The sequence below is a fragment of the Cupressus sempervirens genome, chromosome 10 (genome assembly GCF_028749045.1).
Source record: "Cupressus sempervirens isolate cs-2001-9-10 chromosome 10, ASM2874904v1, whole genome shotgun sequence".
In the NCBI taxonomy this organism is placed as follows: Eukaryota; Viridiplantae; Streptophyta; class Pinopsida; order Cupressales; family Cupressaceae; genus Cupressus; species Cupressus sempervirens.
In genome coordinates, this window is record NC_143127.1 from 73,267,394 (window position 1) to 73,275,836 (window position 8,443).

The following is an 8,443-nucleotide window of genomic DNA, read 5'->3' on the forward strand; positions in this document are numbered from 1 at the left end:
CTTAAAAAAGAGCAATCAAATTCATTAGGAAAGTTCCCTTTGTTTTAAGCTTATTTATGCTCTTGGTCCTAACATACAAGTATGATAATAACACAAAGAAGATAGCGTAGAAAGATAATTTCAGCTTTTCCCATTGAAGAAATGTTAGCCCTAGCCACCTCTCAATTCTTACACAACTTACAAGCATTTCCTTCATCACATATAGATACAAATGGTGTATCATCAACCCTATCTTAAAATCTTTCCTCTACTACAAAACTTAAATGGGCTAGAGCTCTTGTGGTTGCTATATGACAGGACAGAAAGTGGGTCATGGTTAGAAATATTAGGGCATTGATTCAAGACAATTTTTGTCCTAACTATACCCACTAAATTACACACCAAGCATCAAGATGTGGGGTTGTTTTTGTGATTTAGGGTTTACATGTTAGCTATTAGAAGTTTGGAACTAGAATGGTTCGATTTGGCCCTCACCCAGTCTTCTTCTAGATGCTTTGGATTACTTGGATTTGTTGTTCCTCACTAAGACTCGTGATAGCCCTATTTGACCTCTTCCCACATTTTTTAGTTTTCACTAGATGTTAGCATTTAGGAATGAAACTAGTAGTTCTGGTGGAGTCTACACTTCAAGATGGATTGCTTGCCTTGTTAGTGATCGACTTTATGGTTTGGTTTTTGTTGTACTTTCACATGCCTTTGCTAGATTCATGTGGGTCTGGTTATGTTGCATTTCCATACATGTCAAAGACATCGCTTTTGGGTTTTTCTACTTGTTTAAGGGAAAAATGAATGTGCTCAATAGGGCAGGTCCTCCACTTTACACTAACATTCAATACAAGAGAAACAAGGGCTTCCAAACTACTAGTAGAATTTGGGCAAATAAATGACCACGTGACTAAAACTTTAAATGACCGTGTGACTAAAACTTTTAGTCACATGGCCAAAACTTTTAGTCATGTGACTAAAAGTGATCAAATTCTTGTATATTTTTGCAATTGTTTAGTATAAACAACTAAATCAATGACTAATTTGGTCATCGAGTAAAATCACAAGGTTGGATAAATTAAAATGACTAAATAATTAGTCACAAAGACAAAGATGACTAAATGAGTGATTGTTTCCATTTTACACACTATTTTTATAATTTTAGGATAGTTTTATAAATAGTGGACTATCCAATTTCCTTTTTTGAGCCACCAAAGCTTGCAAGATTTTGCTAGCTATTTGGGTTTTTTCATATTATAAGCTTGATGAACACAAACAATAAGCATGTTGTCATATTGCTTGTGCAAGCTTCATCTTCTTATGAATTATTATTTTTGTTATTTTCTTCTTCTTGAATCTTAACATGCCAAAAGTACTTTTCTCGAATTCATTCATAACCCATTTTTTAGTTCCTCCTGCCCACAAGAACTATAGGTATTGTTTAAAACATAACTCGCTAGTAATATTATTTTTGAACCAGTTGCATAATAAATATTTTTAATATTAATAAAATATTAAAATTATATTTTTTTGAATTAAATGCATTTCAAAAACTAGATTGCTCTAATTTGATTAGGTAAAAATATTTGAGCAATAAACATTTTTTTTTTTAATTATTATTTAACCACATTTTTAACACTTACAAATTTTTCAAATACACATTACCAATGATTTTAATAAATTTTACACATTCTTTTAATAAAAATTAATTTTATTAAAAATATATATTTATTTAAAGACTAATAAGAATTACTATTTTATTCAGATTATATAATAATAATTAGTTTTTAAAAATGATGTTATTATTAAACTTTAATTATTATAATCTAATTTAAAAAATTTATTAACCATAACTTCTATTGCATGTAAGACATTACTAATATTATATTTAATTTAAAATTATATTATTAAAAAAATATTTTAAAATTATTATTTTGATATTTTAACAATTCATTTAAATTATTATAAACAAATATCTAGAATATATTTACTAACTTTGAACTTCAATTATAATCTAATTTTTTTATTAATTAATAAACTAATATTATTAATATTGATTAAAAAATACCAATAAAAAATATTAATTAAAAGAAATGTTATTTCAAGTAGAAGAGTAGTAAAGATGGAAAAGTAAATTAATATTAGAATATTATAAAGATGTGTAAAGTAAATTAAAAACAATATCTTACCTTTTGCCAAAGCTTAGTCGCTTTGTCGCATTGTATTACAGGTAAATGATAAGAAGTCTCAACATTTTTATCATTGAATCTGCTAATGATATGAAAAAAATGATAGCATCACTAAAATAATCAAAAAAACCAATGAGAGATGTCACAAACCTTTTTAGGGGAGATTTACAAGCTATTTGCGATCCTTCAGATTAATTTGACAAGATGTTTATAGTCTGAGTGGAAAACTTGAAAACAATAAAGCAACGTTGTAAAAGAATCATGCTTTTAGCTCCAACGATGATGATCTTCGCAAATGCAGGGCCAGATCGGCTATGGTTATACATAAAAACTTCTTCTCCATGGAAGTGAAAGTACAAAAGAGGAGATTTTCTACTTTTTTTCTTTGTAAAACACAAATAAAATTAGGGATTTGAGTCAAAAGGCGAACTTGAAAACTGCCAATACAAATGATCAGTCTTGGATATGAAGAACGCATAAACATCTGCAAGAGGATTTTAATGGAAAAAGTGATAAGGCAAGGTCCTAAATAGCTGTGAGTGGGAGACAAATGACTACAACTTCTTTACGATATGGTACAAACATCCATTCAACAATAAGGAAGAGATGATTTAAATCATATGTTGTAGTTGCAATTGCGTTGGTAGACATGTATTCAAAATTTCAAAGTTTAGACAAGTCAACTAATCTGTTTGATAAAATACCCAAAAATAAATGTTCTCATATGTAAAAAAATCAATGTAGGAAGCACACGAAATGGATTTGTTGTTGTTGAGAAAAGCTTTACAAACTTTCAAGCAAATGCAATAGAATGGTGTAAAGGCAGACTCTTGACCTATGCCAGTGTTTCCCCTGCCTGTGCTAAAATGTGCTTTTAGACTAGGGAGAAGACATTTGTCAAAGTATAAGGGTAATGGGAATTTTATTAGATATTATAGTTGCAATTACAATGGTATACATGTATTAACATGTGGCATCATAGACAAGGCACACTAAAAGTTTGACGAAATGTCTGAAAGAAGCGTGGTGTCATGGACTACAATGATTGCATGATATACACAAAAATGATGATTTGATTTAAAAGGATTTAAAATTCATTCAATAAAATGCAATCTGTAGCAGAAAAGCCAGATTCTACAGACATTGCCATCATCCTCCCCACCTGTGCAAAAATGGGAGCTTTTGAACAAGGTATGCAATTTTTAATTGATTAGTTCCACAAATAATTTATTTGTAAATGATACAATCAATATAGGAAAAAAAAAGGACTGACACTCACCGAAACTATAAATCAACTTATTAAAATGCAGTAAAATTGGGCATTAAAAAATCACAGAGATATAAAAATATAGAATGTCCAACGGAAACATTCTTTAATTAAAATAAAACAAATCAAGTATTCTTCCAATTTATTTTAAATTTTAAAATTTTATGTTATTTTCTTATCCTAGAAAAGTATGAATATGAACATATTATTTTTGCAGTGTTGCACTTGTATAGTAATTTTTTGGAATAAACTACTAAACTTAGCAAAGTTTCAGGTCACACTAGGTCTCGGTATCCAGGTAACGAATCCTTTTGAGAAGTTTAATAAGAGCTTTATGCAACTCATTCGTGCCAAGTTTTTACCATAAATAATTATTAGATTAAGCTTTATATAATATATCTTAATCAAGAACTGTGAAAAATGAGACCTCTAGGACTATACAAGAGTAAATCTAAAAATAGTAAACTGGAAGATTATCAAGTTGATGTTAAAACTTCAATTAGATTGATTTCATCCACCTCTGTTTGTATCAAAGATTCAAATATGTATTAGATTATTTTGGTAGGATCCAATTGCATATTAAAGCATATTTGATTAATGCCAAGCAATTCTTACATGTGAAACTTATGATTAGAAATTTCTGAATGTGATGGTTTCACCATATCTAGAGAAATGTGAATTACTAATTCATATGTCACATGATTACTTAAAAATAGACCACAAAAGGGCATTACTGGTCTGACCAAAATATGACATCTGTACAAGCTTATGAGAACTAGAAAAGCTATGAATATTTGTGACAACTGTCAATAGAGGAAGGAGTGATATTTGTGAAAACTTAGTGCAAATCATAGAAGGTAATGATGTTGGCTTCTCAAGATCTGTTCAGTTTTCCATACATTGGAAAAGTAGTTGTGTAGATATTTCCAAAATTGATGCTAAAATTCTCATTTATTCTGTTACATTGGCATTGCAGCTATGTACAATAGAAAGCTTGGTTATGTTGTTTTTCTCTTTTGGAAGATATAAAGGGACTGGCAGTCAACCTATTATTGTTCCTAAGAATAAGGGACAAAATTTGGGGCTTGACAATGATGAGCATGTATGTTATCACTACCCTTGTAAATCAGTGATGAATGATGGAATGTTTAGGTTATGTGCAGAGTCATTTTCAAGCATACCTACATAAACAATGGAGGAAACTACTTTGTTTCTGGATTCAACATTCATATATAATTGGATGCATCGAACATATCTAGAAGAAAGGTAGATTTTATGCTCTATTATCATGCTTAATCTTTTGGTACATTTTATCTATAGTTTATGTTAATGGATCAAAGACTGTTGTATTTACCTTTCCTATTTGTCATTTGGGAAAATATAGCAGAATTCTAAATGTTGGGATTATAACTAGACTTACAACATTAATGAATTATTTGAGTGTTTTGTTGGTGTATAGAGCTTTGAAGTTGGACTAGCTTGTAGCAGCTTACTAGGTTTGACTTATTCAAATTTTAGTACTATAACAACTGCTTCTATCCTTTATAGTGGAGTGGTGCTCATAAATTCTAGTAAATGTGTGACATTTTTGCAACATTATTCTATTTTTTGTATGTCATGTGACTTTAATAAATACATTATCTTGTTAGACTTTTTAGAAGGAGGGCATCAGAAGCTAATCAAATATAGACTGATGTGTAGAAATGCTTACTGGACATTGTATATGAACAATCTGATTTTCATTTGAAACTAAAAATTCCTTCTTGTTTTTTACTTCTTGCTAGCAATATTGTGTAAGTAATCCTAGATTTGAGCACTTGTGTCATTTATGGTACGTAACAAACACATGGCATGGAAGATACAAATAAACACACTATTGTACATATACTGAGAATGTCCTATTAGATATGGGCTACTACTCTGAAGCATGAGAATTGGTTCACAATGTTTTCCAAGTATATTTTAAATGTAATAGTGTCGAATTTTATCAATACAGAAAACTATATACAAATGCTATGCTATTTTTATTCATATATGCATAATGAAGCCAGTCATTTACAACAAATGTTTTTTTGTGGATGTACAGTTAGAAATATATTGTGAAGTTTGTTCTTAAGAAGTACATCGTACATGCTAATGATAAATACACAAATTCCTTCCTATAAGCTTCTAAATAAGTGTATTTCCTCTCAAGTGGGCCATGCCTAAAGTGTGCCTCTTTTAATCTCTTGTAAGACAAAGAAATCCTCATATTTCACTAGTTTTATTAAGCACCCCAGTAACATATACATATGCCTTGGGAGGTGTTGTCAGTCATTCCTATCTATAATCTGACACTGTGTTAGGCCTCTTGGTCTTACAGAATTTTGATCAACATTGATCCTTAGTACATTAGAGGCATCAATTTAAGCTTTAACAACATTAGAAAAGGTATTATTTCCCACTTATGTTCAATTTTGTTTCCTTTTTTGGGGGGGCTTTAAATGAGATGTTTCTTATTCAATTATACTCCTTTTCATAAAACAATATAGAATGTCTACAATAGAAGCCTAGGTCTTGGGCCACATAAATTTTTTTTTTTTCGAAGCCAATTTCTAAAATTTCAAAGTTATTGTTCAAGTAAGAAGTGTTTAATCAAAGGTTGGCCTACTACTAACATATTATGCTATTATTCTTACTTGGATAACTAATTCTTCATGATTGGTGTTTAAATGTCATAGATGAGGCTCAAATAAGTCATATGAAGCATTTTGAAATATTTGAATACCCTCCTAAAGATGGTGATGAAATAGTGAATTACAACTTCTTAAATTATGAAGAGCACATCAAAGCCAGTATGTTATCTATCAGTAGCTTACAATTTAAAGTTAAAGATGTACTACCCTCCTTCCCTATCTCTCTATAGACTTATAATGTAGCAAATAAAATGGCTAACATGGTTAAGGTGAAATCGTTAACTTCTGAGTCTAATTCTGTTAATCATATTTCTTTGATTTATTGATTTTATGATTCTAACAATAGAAACTAAAAAATTAGTTGCATAAAATTTGATGTACAACTTGATTTGTTTTTTTTATGGGTTGATTTTTATGTGGAAAATTGACTATGGAATTTGATTCAAGAAATTAAGAATGTATATGGAAAATTCAACAAAGTTTCAGATGAACCATTAAATGACCATTCCTCTATAGGAGGAAATGATGTCTCACAACTTACAAAACATTGGTTATTGTTCTTGTATCATCTTCTAGGCTTATTCTATGTTTTCAGAATGAAAGTAGCTAGCATATATGCCCCTAACAAGCATACTTTGTCTTCATTGTGTTTGGAGGAGATGAAATGTTTTGGTTCAATCAAAGAGATTATAGAGTGCTCTGTCAAGGGTTTGTACTCCAAAGTGATGGTTTATCCTCTACATAATTGGAAGAGCATCATTTTTATATGATCCATCAATGAACAAGTGGCACACCATCATAGGGTCAACCAACAATAGTACAAAGCTGCAAAATGGGTCGGTAAGAGTATCACCATGTACATCCATATTAGCAGTATCAAGCAGCCTCCTTTGCCTAGGAAATCAAGTTGTAGAATGCAGAGTCCTTTCAATATGCAATCCCATCACCAAAACTCAAAGGCATCTATTGAGAATGCTAAAAGTCAGCCTTATCCACAAGCTCACCATGACCATGGCTTCCTTAAATTATTCTTACAAGATCATGGTCTCTGGAGAAAATGGTTTACCATCCATGATTCCTCACACATAGGAGCTCTTCATGGAGGTTTATGATTCTTCAAATAATTCATGGAAGATGTGTGGGAAGCCATTGGAAGAAGCCAAGTTTAGCTCTAATCTAGGCACATGGTGTAATAATCTCTTCTATTGCATTACTGAGCTCCCCTATGACATTGTGGTTTTTGACCTAGTTACTAAAAGTTCATCTAAGCTGACAATGCAGATGTCTTCTTAATTAGCATCACCCTCACTGGTTGAATCTCATGGCAGGATTCTTATGGTTGGAAGAGTTATGGATGAAGCTGAAATAGAAGACTCCACAAGAAGGATTATTATATGGGAGCTTGATCTTTTTAGAATGGAATGAATGGAAATGAGGACAACACCCAATGAAATCTGCAAGGTTTTCTCAACACAACTAGAATTTTATGCCCCATTTTTTTTCTCGAGCCTAGGAAATTCTATCCCTACTATTCTATGGGGATAGTTGGCCCCTAAAATTTAATAGGAATGTGCACATTGTGCATGCAGAGGACTGACTTTGTAGGGCAATGACCCCTAAGGCCCTATTATTCTATTATGAATGTTACGTATAGAAGATTTAAAACCTATAAACACCTTTATCTCCCTCGATCTAGCTAAAGAGAAGAGGGGGTGAAGGCCCACCACAGAATTGTAGACCGCGTGGGGGGTGAAAGCTTGATGGTATGGCAAGGATTTTATCGAGCAGCAAGGTAAGCAAGGGCATAAGCAGTGGTTTAAGTAGCACCAATTCCAGTAGCAGCAAAGAAGAAAAGAAAAGATTAAATGGGGGGGGGGGGGGGGGGGGGGGGGGGGGTGTAAAATGGTGCCTATAAATAATAATTGCAATTGAATCACATGGGAAGCATAGGGGTATGGGTCTCGATCACTATACATCACTATACACAAAAACACTAATGTGCTTGTTCATGATCTCTACAAGAATACATGGCAATGGTTTCCCTCTGATCCATTTTTTCCAAGGAAGATAAATTTCCATTTTGTGGGATTTCCCTTTCATCCTAGGCTCGATGCATGCCCATAATGTTATGTAATAAGAATCCAGGTGAATTATATATAGATGAACATCAAGGATTGATGTACAGTTTTCTGTAATACTAAGAAGGGTCTGAAACTACCAAGTATGGTAATGATGGAAGAAAACTATTTCTTTTCTAAATGTCTACCAATTAACTGGTGTTTATTCATTTAATATATGTTTGAAAAGTATTGTGTGGTCCTCTCAGC

General features: G+C 31.7%; 1 pseudogene; it reads left to right on the forward strand.

The window, feature by feature from the left end:
- Positions 1-6,731: 6,731 nt before the first annotated feature.
- Positions 6,732-8,240, forward strand: LOC149532643 (F-box/kelch-repeat protein At5g43190-like; annotated as a pseudogene).
- Positions 8,241-8,443: the final 203 nt, after the last annotated feature.